The sequence below is a fragment of the Mesocricetus auratus genome, unplaced genomic scaffold, assembly GCF_017639785.1.
Source record: "Mesocricetus auratus isolate SY011 unplaced genomic scaffold, BCM_Maur_2.0 Super-Scaffold_100003, whole genome shotgun sequence".
Lineage (NCBI taxonomy): Eukaryota > Metazoa > Chordata > Mammalia > Rodentia > Cricetidae > Mesocricetus > Mesocricetus auratus.
Window position 1 is genome coordinate 10,143,001 of NW_024429188.1, and position 15,469 is coordinate 10,158,469.

Genomic DNA, 15,469 nt, shown 5'->3' on the forward strand with positions numbered 1-15,469 from the left:
CACAGTGCTGTCAGCAGACTTGAGGTTGCTTGGTGAGCTGGTGTTGCGTCAACCTGCCTGCAGTCCCCAGGCCATGAGATCCCAGAGTGGGCAAGAGGTAGGAAGTCAGGCCGGAGGCTGGGACCAGAGCTTACCTCTGCTGTGAATGGAGCCTGGAGTGGTCCAGCAATTTTAACAGGCTCTCAGTTACTTTGTCCAATTGTGGTGAGTTCACCTGCCTGCAGTTCCCAGGCCCAGCATGACCTTCTTTAGGTTGGGAAAGTTTTTTCTATGATTCTTTTGAATATATTTTCTCTACCTTAGACTGGATTTCTTCACCTTCCTCTATGCCTAATATTCTTAGATTTGGTCATTTCACAGTGTCCAGTATTTCCTGGATATTTCATGTTAAGGATTTGTTGGACTTAACATTTTCTTTGGTCAATGAATCTATTTCCTCCAGTGTATCTTCAACCTATGAGATTCTCTCTTCCATCTCCTCTATTCTGTTGGTTATGCTTGCATCAGTAGTTGCTAATTGTTTATCAAGATTTTCTATTTCCGGCAGACCCTCAGTTTGTGTTGTCTTTATTGCCTCTACTTCAGTTCTCAAGTCTTGATCTTTCTGAATTTTTTGTCACCAGTGTGATTGTTTTTTCTTGACTGTTCTTGCTTTCTTTAAGAAATTTTTTGGTTTCTTGTATTTATTTTACTTTTCCTCATTTTTTCTGTTTTTGTATGTCTTTTCCTCCATTTCTTTAAGGCATTTTCTCACTTCCTCTTTAAGGACTTCGATCACCTTCGTAAAGTTAATTTTAAGGTTGTTTTCATCTGCTTCATATCCATTGTCATGTTAAGGTCTTGCTGACATAGAACTCTTAGTTTCTGGTGTTTTTCATATTAATCTTTATGTTGCTGAATGTGTTCTTATACTGTATCTGCATTTCTCTTCCTCTAGTGGTTACAGATTGGGTCAATGTTTCAACAAATCTCTTTTTCTCCATTTGGTATATGTGGAGCCTGAAGCTTGGGTGGTTGTTCTTCCTCTCCTGGTGGTGTTGTGGTCAAGGTTTCAATGGTGGCAGATGTGGTGCCGGATGGTTTGGAATGTGTGTGCATGCCCCAACGTCTCTGAGATTTATTTCCCAATGGGGACATGGTGAAGTCTATGATGGTAACAGATGAGATGCTGAATGGTTGGTTGGGTCTGTGCCATGGCCTCTGGAATTTTAGTGTGCAGGATAGTGGTGCAGCATGCTCCCATTAAGGGCCACTGTGGGGAGGATTGCAGGTACTCTCCTTTACTGGCAGAGGCATGGCCAGGGCTCCAAAGGTGGAAAATGTGATTCGTGATGGCTTGTGGTTGTCCCCAGGTTTCTTCCATGGCCAGGATAGGAGTGTGACTTATGCTGGGTAAGGACCTCTATGGGTTGCAGGCACTCACCTCTTCTGGTGGGCATAGGAACAACATTTCTATAATGAATTCTTAAAAGCTGTCATCCATCACACTCACACAAGACAAAATTTAAATATTTATCTTTTGTGTCTGAGTTACTTCAATCAGTATCCATTTTTCTGTGACTTCCATAATTGCATCTTAATAGCTGGATAATATTCCATTTTATCAGTATACCTATATTTCATTAGCGATTTAACATGTGATGGACATCTAGTGTGTTTCCAATTCCTGAAGATGAACATGTTTGAACAAATATCTATATAATACCATGTAGAGTCCTTTTGTTATATCTCCAAGAGTGGAATAGTCTGAGGCTGAGATAGATATGCTTCCATCCTTCTGAGAGCAGGCACACTGATTTCCACAATGGCTGTACAAATCTGTAATGCCGCCTTCAATGAATAAGTTTTCCCAGTCCTTATCAGCCATGCAAGCATGTGCTGTCATTTGAATTAGCTCAATTTTTCTCTTCGGCTCTTTTGAAATTCCACAGGCTAGTGTTCACGGTACTTTAAAGTACTCAAAAAGTAGAGAAGAAACATAACTTGTCTATATCATATACTGGTGTAACAGTGTCCCAAAGGTTTTGCGAGTTACCAGTCATAATTTTATTACATTCCATTTCCACTCTAAAAGATGGAAACCATGCATGAAACAGATGAAATGGAAAGGCACTAGGTATTGCATAATTCACAGGCCTATCAGAAACCTATTATTCACATAAAGGAACATTGAAATAAAATGACTCCTAAGGAAATATTCTATACTCATAGATTACTTCCCCCATTTAAACCACATCATAGTAATTTGTTCTTCCAGTAGGTGATAATAAGTCAAAGGACCCAAAAGTGGAAAATGTGCTGAGTATGGGAGACTCAGTACTAAAACAAATTTCTTCATCAAGCCCCTCCCCTGTGTACATGAGAATATACATAGAAGAGAATGGGGAAAGATTGTACCAGCTGGAAGTGTTAGATGACCCAGAGGAAACAAGGTCTTCAGACACAGCATGACTGATGCACCATGAGAACTCAGAAAGACTGTAGCATCACATACACAAGACCTTCACAAGTTCAAACCAAATATGTTGGCACCATCAGGAGGTAGTGGACGCAAAGGTTTATAACTAACCAAGAAACTATTTAAAATTAATACCCACTTGAAAAAAGAATGCTAGTATTGTTTCTTACTATGATATCCACTACATTTCAGGGCAAGTCTTATGACCAAGAAGAGTTAGCCAACATAAGAGAGATCACTTTGTTTTTAATCACTCTACTGAGACTGTTTATTACTGTTCTGTTTCTGTATATTTGTCTCTGTAGACTTTTGTTAGTTTCAATATTTTGCACAAAGCAGAGATCCTGAGCAAATACCCATGCAGTTGGGTAAGTATGCAGGTAGGGAAGGATTTCAATAGAGATGGCAAAGGGAAAAATCAAATTGTAATTTATAATGTGTTCCAATTATAGTGTATGAGGAAACTTTTCATATTATAATAAATTAATCATTCCTTTAAATCTTGACATATGAGAGGGACATTAAATACTCTGGCCCTTTAAAGCTGTATGTCATGACACTGGTTTGTTGCTCAAAATCTGCCATTCATCTCTGGTGGCCATGGAAACATGAGAATTTCTAGAGTCGCTTTTCTTAGACTTGGCAGTCACTAACATTTGGACTTCATAGAAGAGACAGAGGTGAGTACTTTACATTTTCTATGTAGTTTTTATTAATCTCATTCAATTTCACAGGACTAAGAAGGACAAGAATATCACTGACATATGATTAATCTATTCTTTGACATGACTACCTTGTGAGTAAATCCTGCTGAGTATTATAAATGCTGGGAATCTCTGTATGTCTATGAGGACTCTGTAGCCTATACTGCCCTTTACAGCTGTGTGGATACCTGAAGTTGAGCATATTAATTAGACTCTGTGCTGCTCTTCTATCTATAAAATGTGGTAATGATTGTGTGGAACTCATTGCAGAAATGATAATATCAAGTGGGCTAATATCCATGAAGTGTATAAATGAGGCTCCAATGAAGCAAAGTAGAGGAGAGGAAAGGATATGTTTGTGTGAAACAGGAATTGCTTGGTGAGACACAGTTGTGTGCTGAAATATGTGTAACACAACTACTTTTACGAAAGGTGATTCATCCCTTTTGTGACTTCTGGTCTGATCAACTTTTCCTGTGGTTTGGAAGATATTTATAATCTTGGCATCTTTCAAATGGATCTCCCCATCACCCACGATATACGAAGGTAAAAACTAAAATTTGTTTTCACTGAGGGCTTTTAATTGGATCTCTCTGAAACACATGAAATTCCTCCTTGGGATTCAGACAGGGACAGCACTGGATTCTGCCAGGTTAACTCATTTGTCTGTCACAACAGAATTCTCCACCCTAATTCCATTTGTGCTTCAAAAGGCATTATTCCTTCAGTCCACTGATACAAATATGCCTCAACATAGAGAGGGTGTGGGCAGGGTGTTAGGCAATTCTCCAACATTTGAAAACCCATTTTGCTGATATAACGTCCCAACTGATACACAAGCTGTCATCGCTAAGTTAAATGCTTGTTCCATGGAGACTGTGGAGCAGTGGTTAGCTCTAGGGAAGGAATGTCAGCAAGGTGATCCTGTTTACAGACCCCTGAAAACTTCTGCATGTGCAGTGGCAATGACATTCTCCATGTGTCTGGTGGCTACACAACTTCTCCCACTTCCTTTATTAAGTATTCAGTGGCATCCCATCAGGGCATAGTTCTTCATGAGCATTAACACCACATCCAAATATTTGAAATGAGAAGTCTTTTAAACATCCTGTTAAACACAATAAGTGTAGAGTCTTAGTTTTGTGATAAAGAACATAGTTGTTCAAACACATAGTCAGAATATCTTACATACAACAAGCATATGAAGTAGGTTATCAGAAAATCGACATCACAGTAACTTCTGGATCAATGATAGAATGTCCATGAATCCTTGAGTTTTACACACAGATTTTTATATCTGGCACACAGGAATAGAATCAGGGTCTCCAATATGTTCACCAAACATTATGCCACTCATCTTTATACATAGATAATAGTAATATGTTTTGAAAGTTATGCTTATTGTTGCTTTAGTTATAAAATATGTACAGATTTTAAAAAACAACACATTTCAGAAAATTGCACAAAGAAAAAAGGCACTCTATATTGCTAGGTTCAACTACCTAAAACTCTTTTGAGGGGTATATTTTGTATCCCAGTCTCCGTCTCTCTGTCTCTCTGTCTCTCTCCCTCTCTCCCTCTCTCTCTTTATCTCTCTAGCTCTCTCTCTCTGCATGTGTGTGTATTTGTGTGTACATGTATGTGTATATACACACATGTATAAAAGATTCATAAATGGAATTGAGACATGAATGGTAATAACATATGGATGATTTTTCAATTTTCTCCTTCCACACACATTAGTTTGCAGTAGGCATGTAGTAGTGGACTACCATAATTTAAAAATTTTATTTCATATATTTGCTTATAACTCTCATTTAATTTATTTATTCTATTTATATATTGCACACACAACTTAAATAAGCATATTGCAAACTGTTTTTCACTGTTAATTCCAAGCATAAAGTTTTTAGTTCATAAATGCACACGTTGCAACATGTGAGAAATACAGTGAAATTTCTATACAAAACCTCTTATAGAGGAAACTTTTGTTATAGTCATGGCGTTTAGGGCTTCCTATACAATTATCTGTAATATGGTGAACCCTAATATGCAGAGGGTCAGAGGGGCATACAGCTTGGTGACAACTAGTATTCAGCAGATCGACCTACCAGATGAATGACTCTCTCTTGGGAAGCCCCACTAAGCAAAGTCTATGAGAATGCTGGCTGTGGAAACCAGTTGCTCCTGTCTGTAATTTGTCTCGTGTGCCTCTTCATTTCTTCTCTAAGAAGTATATTTTCCCTAACAACTGCTATGGTTGTTTCCCATTGCTTGTGTTTTTATCTCATAAAGTATTCCATCTACTGGGCACACAAAGAGCTATGGGTTATCAGAGAGATGACTTTGGCTTAAATGTATAATTCTGATTAATAGAAATAATGCTAGGATATCTTTCACTCTCCAGACTGACATAGGAAAGTAATAGCATTCTCAGTCACAAAACAGTACATTTAGACTTCAGAACATACTCAAACCAAACTTATTGCCCATGGAGATGAATATCTGGTTGTGACTAGAGACAAATACATAAGTTCATTTTACCAGGTATTGTTTATTACTGATTCAAGGTCAGGCTACAAGCAACTTTGGTAGACATAATCCTCTAAAGTAATGTCCTGTTTACAGGTAATTCCAGCCTCAAGTTTGTTACATGACCATGGTTCAGCCTACTGTTTACTTTCTGTCTAAGAATCCTAACAATTTAGTTTATGTGCATGGCCAAGTGTTACTCATTGGCTGATGAATGTGACCTCCTTAGTGTAAGAGAAAATATGTAGCTTTTCTTGTATTATCAGGATAGGTTGGGCATTGAAATGTGACATATACTTGTCCACAGTTTTGTATCAGTGAGAGGCTGAGTAGAGCTATGAAGAAGGAGGTGGGAGGAAAGGTATAGAACTAGAGATGTAGCTGTGCAGAGTTAGAGAGAAGCTGCTGGGTAGAGCAAGTGGAAGTGATGTAGAGCTAATTAAGAAACTGTGTAGAGTTATGTAGAGGAACAAGAGAGATTTTCAGAGAGGAATTTTTTTCATGATGAAGTAAAGCACAGTAAGCCTATGTTTTCTTATTCATTCCTCAGATATGAAAATGTATCCCTAATCTCATGTGTGGATTTTTTGCAAACCATGGTGCTGTTTGAAGGCTGTATCCCCCAGTTAGTGATACTAATACATAGGTAGACTTCTTAAATATAATCATGTATGCCATGTAAACCATGATTTATTCTGATTTCCCATCCTCCCATGTGTTCCTGGATTTACTATATATTTATTCAATCTCATTTTCAGATTTGCCAATGGGAAGAAGTATATCTTCAAGCTGACTGGCCTCCTTAGCAACCTATCAGCATTAATGTTTGAAACAGTCATTGTGAACAGCCAATACTGGCACCTGTGGGAATTCATTGACAACATTGTGCAGTTTGTGTCCTTTGGACTGTGGGAAGCTCATTATCCTCAAGAGTTTAATGTCTCAGGGACTGTAATCAAGATGCTGGTGCACACCGCTATTGATTCCACCTGAACCATTTCACCTGAATTTCAGTATGCACAGAATCTGATAATTTGGGCCATTTTGATGAACCCTGTAGTTCTAGTGTTCAGTGTGATGGCCATTAAGATCAGCTGCATGAGAGACCCATTTATTGAAATGCAGATATATGGCTACAAGATCTCTTCCTTACTGTTGTGTGTTAGCAGCTTCTTCATATTTGTTTCTGTGAGCTGGAACTACATGGTAGATCTTTATGGCCAAACCACTCTTGACTTTCCACCTAACTTTCCTGTTAAAAAGGAAGCCTTGATTAGCAGTTTACAGCCATCTTCCCATTAGGGGTCCTGACAGCCACCATATCACTCTTTGGAGTGACCATGTTTCTCTCTGAAATAAGCTCTTTGAAACTACAGAATCAGGCGAAGGCCCATTGTGCTGGCATATTGGCCAATCAAGAGGCCTGACGTTAGGGCTCCTTCATTTGCAACATCTGTCAGAAGGTTCCTTGAAGAAATTTCCTATTCATCCACAAAACTCATGTAGTCATCAACTCATTGTAAATAAAACATCAACAGGGTTCTTTGGGTCTGCCTAAATTACTTGTTCCTCTGTCTATGGTATTCCATTCTTTCAAAGTTTTTACATCCTAACTCTGAAGGTCATGATCATGTATGAAGATATTGATCACCAACAGTAACAGGCAAAAGTACTTGTGAAATGCATTTTGCAAAAGAACACGCAAAGAATACTGGGTGAAAGTTTTATTAGGAAGCTGACACCTCAACATACAAAAGCAAACACATTCTTCATGTGATGAGGTAAGTCTCTGTATTGATGGCAGACTTGGACTTCATATATATGACACTGTAGACAGTGTGTGCTATTTCATGGAGTAGGAAGTCTATTTTGTACACTAGGCAAAGTTTGTGCTTGTGAAATTTGCTAATAGCCAGACATTTCCCATGTGCTCTGATCTAAAGTGATATAGAGATCAGATCACAGTTTATCTGAATTTGATTTTTGAGTTATTATTTCTAAATAAAAGCAGCAAACTCACATCTGATGACAAACATATTTATTACTGACCAGTTCCATAAACATGAAACATGCTACTTTTAATCATGTGTTCCCATAGAATTAAGGTTATTAAATATTGAAAACTAAATTAATGTTATGTTTGTAATTATACTTTGTTCCATAGTCCAATGTTTCTTTTGAGACATAGCACAGTATTTCAACTGAGAGAATATATTACATCATAAACCAAGTAATACTTCTAGCATAAAGGGTGCAGAGTAAACATTATCAATTAGAAAATGAATAAAGGGGACAAATTAAGGGAAGAGTTGACATAAAAATAACTAAACCTATGAAGTAAACCCTGAATTTAGAAATTCTGTGCCTCTCAGCTAATAGTTTCAGGCATTTATAATGACTTCAAAAGCCTTAAAGAGTCTTGTCCTTCTGACATTGCCTGCTAAAAATAAGCCATGTATTTCTTTAACTATCTGTGTCAGGCACATGCAGCTTTCCATGAGAGGTACTTCATGTTTCTGGCATCCTAATTATCTTGGGTATGCATTGCAGGATGGACTTCCCCTTTAGATATTTGTGCAGAAGCCATTCTGGATCCACTTGCAGGAAAGTTAGCTCTGCCACACATTATCTTACAATGTCATAAAAATTTCTAATACTCTATTATACTGGATCTTTCCCTTCTGCAAATTTAGTACCATGAGGAACATGATGCCAAGTTCTTTGTCCAACTTAATATGTGCCAGCCAGTGTTTTATTTTCTTGTTGTTGGACTGACAATGTCTACACTCATCTGAGAAGAGGGAAATACTAATTGAGGGAATGCCATCTTGAAATTGGCATGTAGGTCAATCCAGGTCTACAGAAAGTGGTAGAAGGAAAACCTAGATCCAAGGAAGATAACTATACTCACAAAGACACAGGCAATAGATAATCCCAATTTACAAAACACCAAAAGAAAAAGGGCAGGGAAACTACACAAAATATCTTCACTAACAATAAATCAAGCACAAAGAAGAATCATCCATCAATGGTCATTAATATCTCTCAATGTCAACAGCCTCAACTTGCCTATAAAAAGATACAGACTATGTATGTACTCCACAAAATTCGAAAATTTAAAGGAAATGGACAATTTCCTGGATAGATATCACTTGCCAAAACTAAGTCAAAAGCAGATAAACAATCTAAAGAGACCTATAACCCCTAATGAAATAGAAGCAGTCATCAAAATTCTCCCAAACAAAAAAAAAATCCCAGGCCCAGATGGCTTCAGTGCAGAATTCTACCAGAAATTCAAAGAAGAGCTAATTCCAATACTCCTCAAAGTATTCCACAAAATAGAAGTAGGAGGCTCACTGCCAAACTCTTTTTATGAGTCTACAATTACCTTGATACCCAAGCCACACAAAGACACAATTAAGAAAGAGAACTATACACCAATTTCGCTTGTGAACATCGATGCAAAAAACTCAATAAAATACTCGCAAACCGAATTCAAGTACACATCACAAAAATCATTGACCATGATCAAGTAGGCTTAATCCCAGGAATGCAGGGATGGTTCAACATTAGTAAATCTATCAATGTAATCCACCATATAAACAAACTGCGAAAGAAAAACCACATGATCATCTCACTAGATTTTTAAAAATCTTTTGACAAAATCCAGCACCGCTTCATGATAAAGGTCCTAGAGAGATTAGGGATAACAGGAACATGCCTGAATATAATAAAAGCAATATATAGTAAGCCAACATCTAGCATCAAACTAAATGGAGAGAAACTCAATGCAATTCCTCTAAAATCAGGAACAAATCAAGGCTGTGCACTCACTCCATATCTCTTCAATATTGCACTTGAAGTTCTAGCTACAGCAATGAGACAACAAAAGGAGATAAAGTGGATACAAACAGAAAATAAGAAGTCAAACTTTCACTATTTGCAGATGATATGATAGTTTACAAAAGTGACCCTTAAAACTACACAAGGGAACTCCTAGAGCTGATAAACACCTTCAGCAATGTGGCAGGATACAAGGTAAATGGAAAAAATCAGTGGCCCTATTATATACAGATGATGAACTGACTGAGAAAGAAATCAGAGAAACATCACCCTTTACAATAGCCATAAACAGCATCAAATATCTGGGGATAATGTTAACCAAGGAAGTGAAAGACTTGTATATGAAGAACTTTGAGTCTTTAAAGAAAGAAATCAAAGAGGAAACCAGAAAATGGAAAGATCTCCCATGCTCTTGGATTGGAAGGATCAACATAATAAAAATGGCAATCTTGCCAAAAGTAGTATACAGATTCAGTGCAATCCCTATCAAAATTCCATCACAATTCTGCAAAATACCTGGAAAGAACATTAATCAACTTTATATGGAAAAACAAAAGGACCAGGATAGGCAAAACAACCCTATACAATAAAGGAACTTCAGGAGGCATCACCATACCTGACTTCAAGCTCTATTATAGAGCTATAGTCCAGAAAACAACTTGGTATTGGCACAAAAATAGGCAGGTAGACCAATGGAACCGAATTGAAAACCCCGATTTTAATACTCACACCTATGAACACTTGATTTTTGACAAAGAATCTAAAATTATACAATGGTAAAAAGAAAGCATCTTCCACAAATTGTGCTGGCGTAACTGGGTACTAGTATGCAGAAGACTGCAGACAGATCCATGTTTATCGCCTTATAGAAAACGTAAGTCCAAATGGATCAAAGATCTTAACATAAATCCAGCCACACTGAAATATTTAGAAGAGAAATTGGGAGATACTCTTCAACGAGTTGGTACAGCAGACCACTTCCTGAACATAACACCAGTGGCACAGGCACTGAGATCAACAATTAACAAATTGGACCTCCTGAAACTAAAAAGCTTCTGTAAGGCAAAGGACACAGTCAACAAGATAAAAAGGAAGTCTACAGAATGGAAAAAGATATTCTCTAACCTCACATCTGGCAGAGGGATAATCTCCAAAATTTACAAAGAACTCAAGAAACAAGTCTCCAAAATACCAAAGGAGCCAATTAAAAGGTGGGGTATAGAACTAAGTAGAGAATTCTCAATTGAGGAGGCTAAAATGGCCAAGAGAGACTTAAGAAAGTGTTCAACATCCTTAGCCATCAGGGAAATGAAAATCAAAGCAACTCTGAGATACCATCTTCCTCCTGTCAGAATGGCTAAAATTAAAAACACCAAAGACAATTTATGCTGGAGAGTATGTGGAGAGAGGGGAACACTCCTCCACTGTTGGTGGGAGTGCCAACTTGTACAGCCACTTTGGAAACTAGAATGGAGATTCCTCAGGAAAATGGGAATCAATCTACCAAAAGACCCACCAATTCCACTCTTAGGCATATATCCAAATGAGGCAAATTCATACAACAAGGGCATCTGCTCCACTATGTTCATAGCAGCATTATTTGTAATAGCCAGAACCTGGAAGCAACCTAGATGCCCCTCAACTGAAGAGTGGATAGAGAAATATGGTACATTTACAGAATGGAGTATTATTCATCAGAAAAAAACAATGGAATCTTGAAATACGCAGGTAAATGGATAGCACTGGAAGAAACCATCCTGAATGAGGTAACCCAGTCGCAAAAAGACAAACATGGTATGTACTCACTCATATATGGATTTTAGACGTGGATCAGAATAGTGCCAGTCTGCACTTCCACTGATAGAGAGTCTGGGAAACAGGAAAGTACCTAAAAGATATGCATAGTCCCCAAGAGAAGAGGAATGAGGCAAGATCCTCTGAACAGATGGGGAACATGGCAAGGGGTGGGGGGTAGTGGGAGCTGGGAAGAAGAGAGGGGGAGAAGAAGAAGAGAGAGTAGGTCATGGGAGAGCAGGAAGGTTGAGTGGGGGGTAGAATAGGGGGAAGAGGGAATCATAGGTTAGAAGACAGATCAGGCACCAGTGTGACCTCTAGTGATCTAAAGGGATGACACCAATTGGCAAGCTAGGCAATAGTGGAGAGACTACCTCGAATGCCCATTCCTGATAATGAACTTGATGTCTATAAACATCCAGGAGCCTTCATCCAGAATACAAACAGACATTGTGTGCCCATAGCACAAAGAGGGATTCTCTCTCAGCCTGGACTTTTAGGGGAGTGCTGGGCCCTGCCCTGAGTAAAATGACAGACTCCAGATATTCTCTATGCGGAAGGAATTGGCAATAGGTTGGGAGGCTGGGTGGAGTGGGGTGTGGGGGAGGAAGAGAGGGAGAGGGAACTGGGACTGACATGTAAAACAAGCTATTTAAAATTAAAATTAAAAAGAGAAATTGCCATATAGGAAAGACTGTGTTGAAATTTTTTGATTCATGATTGATCTTGGCATGCCCAGGGCACTGTGGGTGGTGCCACCTTGGATACATAATCCTGGGTTGTAAAAGAATGGATGGTGATTTAGCCTGAGTGAACAAGTAAGTGAATACAATTTCTCGATGGTCTCTACATGCATTCTTGCTCTAATTTGATACCTTGAGCAAAGTTCCTTCCATAATGGACTGGTAAGATTATGCTCTGGCTTTCTCTGGTGAGTACCACCCTCCCCAGAAATAAAGCTCACCTCTGGCATATCCACTTTAAACAGAGTAGCATGAGATATATATCTCACACAGAGTCTTCGTAGGGTGAACTCCCAGAACCCTTCCTACTAGAGCTACCCCTATTTGGCTTGCCTAGATCTTGTCACACAGATCCCCCACTGTTTATCTCTGGTGAATTTCTCCTGACCTAATCCTACCTATGTTGTTGCTGCTCCTCAAGCCTAATTCGGAATGCAGACTGCTCAACATTTTGTCCTGGAGATCTTTCTTGAAACACTTCTGCTGACACCATAAACACATTCTCAGGCCTAGGTTCCATCATACAGCTCATGTCCATATTTTCATAGTTTAGTTCCCCCAAACATGTGGTAGCCTATTTCATGATTATTCTTCTGGGCCTTTGTCTGGTGGAGATATCATTTACCAGCTTTGCATGATGAGATTCACAGACCTTTGCTTACCAGTGCATTGTTACCCTCATGCCTGACTCCTGTCACACAGCTCCTTTTCTGGCTTTCCTCATTTGAATTTTCCATGCTAAGTGCCCTAGATAAGTATGTGCTGGTCAATGTGTTTACTTTTTGAGGATGTCTGAACCTTGTCCTCCAGGTCTATATTCTTATCACAGAACCTGCAGAGATCACACACACACAGTATCTGCTAGATTTCCCTTTTGACAATTCCAGAGTCAAGCCAACATTTGTAATCATCATGCAACCAGGCCTAGCTCTGAATGTCCAGTTTGTCACCTCCTTTTACTTATCATCAAGCTTTAACTTTGCTTGTCAGTGTCACACCTTCACAGATAGGCCTAATTGCTGTCACTGCTGTATTGCACCTGATTTCCCTACTGTGACCAAGCCTGCTTGTGCTAACTTTACACTCTATGGTCTTAACTCTGAAATTATAGTTCATGCACAGGACTTGACCATTTAACTCCCCTGAACCTCAGCTGCCAGGGACTTGGCTAGGTTTGGTGATGGAGCTCCTGTACACACCATTACTGTTAAATTCCCCCAAGAAATAAAGGCCAATACTTTCCATGCCCATTCTCCCAGGACATTGTTGATATGTACCTGGATTTCCTTGTTCAGGCCCACTGAATCTTGCCTGTCAGAATTATCTACTAAATCCTATGCCTAACTCCTGCTGTGCAGCTCTAGCAACATCTGTCCCAGATACAAGCACGCATGTAAAATTGCCATAGTCTAAGGCCCATATCTGGATGCCTAAATTAAAGATTGGTCTTCACCTGCATCACTCACATGAAATTAACATTCCCAAGCTCAGATCATGTAGCTGCTGTAATAATTTTCCAAAATGATACATGCTAAAACCAAGCACACCTGTGCCATCTACATCTCCAAGAGTTACATTGGAATGAACAAATCACACATCTGTGAACACCTCTTTCCAATGACATTCTCTTGTGTAGATGTCTATCTCATGGTACACAAATCCCATAAGAGCTTTGCTTTTGAGCTGCAAAGGACCTTGCATTCCAGCATCAACCCCAGAGCCCTCGAATTAATATTAGTTATAAAGTTCTTTCAGTGGCTTTTTTTGGTCAGTTCCTGAAGAAACGAGCTCTTCTGTGCCATCAACCACGCAGTTTTACTCTTGTGTGCCTGTTGACAATCACCAAAAACTCATCAAATAGCAGTGATATGAGACCTAATTTCTGTGGTTGTACATATACCAGACTTTCTTGGTGCTTCCTTCAGAACCAGTCTTTTCTATGCCATCTATACACTCCATAGAATGAACATGAGAAACAGGGATCATATACTGATTTGCATTATCAGAGACTACAGCACATCTGCTGGCAGTGTTATCCCCACCCTCCCAGGTATGGAACTCTATGTCCAAAAGTGCAGATCACAAAACAGGTTTGCCTTGTATTCCACAAATTATCTCATCTGCCAATACCATTGCCACAGAGCCATTCTCAGTTCCTGTCCAGCTTCTCTCACATTTGCTTCCCCTGTTTCATCCCCGCACAATGAAACCTCCCTAAACCACCTGCCCAGGCCAAGGCCTCTACAGAAATGCACCCAGCATGCTCCGAGTTTGACTGGAGAATTCCATATAACCTCACCTGCTTTTGCCATTCCCACATTCCCAGAAGAAGCTCTGTGACATCTGCTTTTACATTTCCTAGTGAGTTGTGCATGCATCCAGTACTCTTGTGGTTTCTCTGTACTCCCAGACCTGCTTGCAGAGGCTTCCATTGCTCACAAACACTGTTGCGTTCTTCTTAATGTTGATGACCAGTGCTATTCCTTCGAGGTCTTACCTAGTCTTGAGGTTGGAGTAATGGCTTCCCTTGGGCAATTCTCACAGAGCAAATACCACCTGGACCATCCATATACTCCAGGGTCTAACATTTTTGTTTGCATATTTCTAGGAATGTCATGCCTGATAATCATCATCATAATGTTTCCCCACAGATTATTAACTTCCTTACTAATGCGATGAAGTAATAAGACCAAAAGCAACTTTGGAGAAAAGGGTTTATTTCAGCTTATACTTTCCAACTCCAGGCAAGTTCTGACACAGAGTCCTTACAGGGAAGGTGGTTCCCAACTTTTTATTCATGGATCACTAAGCTTGCTGTTTTCTATAGCTAAATATAATCTGATCAAGTGTAACTGCAGTTCTGACACATTATAAATGAATCAAGAATATGTGTCATTGTATAATTTTAGCTTCTTTGTCAAAAATCAAGTGTTCATAGGGGTGTGGTTTAAAATCATGATTTTCAACTTGATTCCATTGGTCTACCTGTATATTTTGGTGCCAGTACCAAGCTGTTTCAGGACTGTAGCTCTATAATAGAGCTTGAAGTCAGGGATGGTAAGGCCTCCAGAAGTTCCTTAATTGTACAATGGAAAAAAAGACAAAATCTTCAACAAATGTTCCTGGCATAACTGGATACTGGCATGCAGAAGTCTCCAGAAAGATCTATGTCTATCGCCATACCCAAAACTTAAGTCCAAATGGATCTAGGACCTCAACGTAAATCCAGCCACATGGAACATCTTAGAAGAGAAAGTGGGAGGTACCCTTGAATGAATTGGTACAGAAGACTGCTTTCTGAACATAACACCAGTAGCACAGACACTGAGATCATTTATTAGCAAATGGGACCTCTTGAAACTGAGAAATATCTGTAAGACAAAGGATACATTCAA

General features: G+C 39.1%; 1 pseudogene; it reads left to right on the top strand.

Annotated features, from left to right (window-relative positions):
* The first annotated feature begins 1,294 nt into the window (after window positions 1-1,294).
* Window positions 1,295-7,121, top strand: LOC101830042 (annotated as a pseudogene).
* The last annotated feature ends 8,348 nt before the right edge of the window (window positions 7,122-15,469 follow it).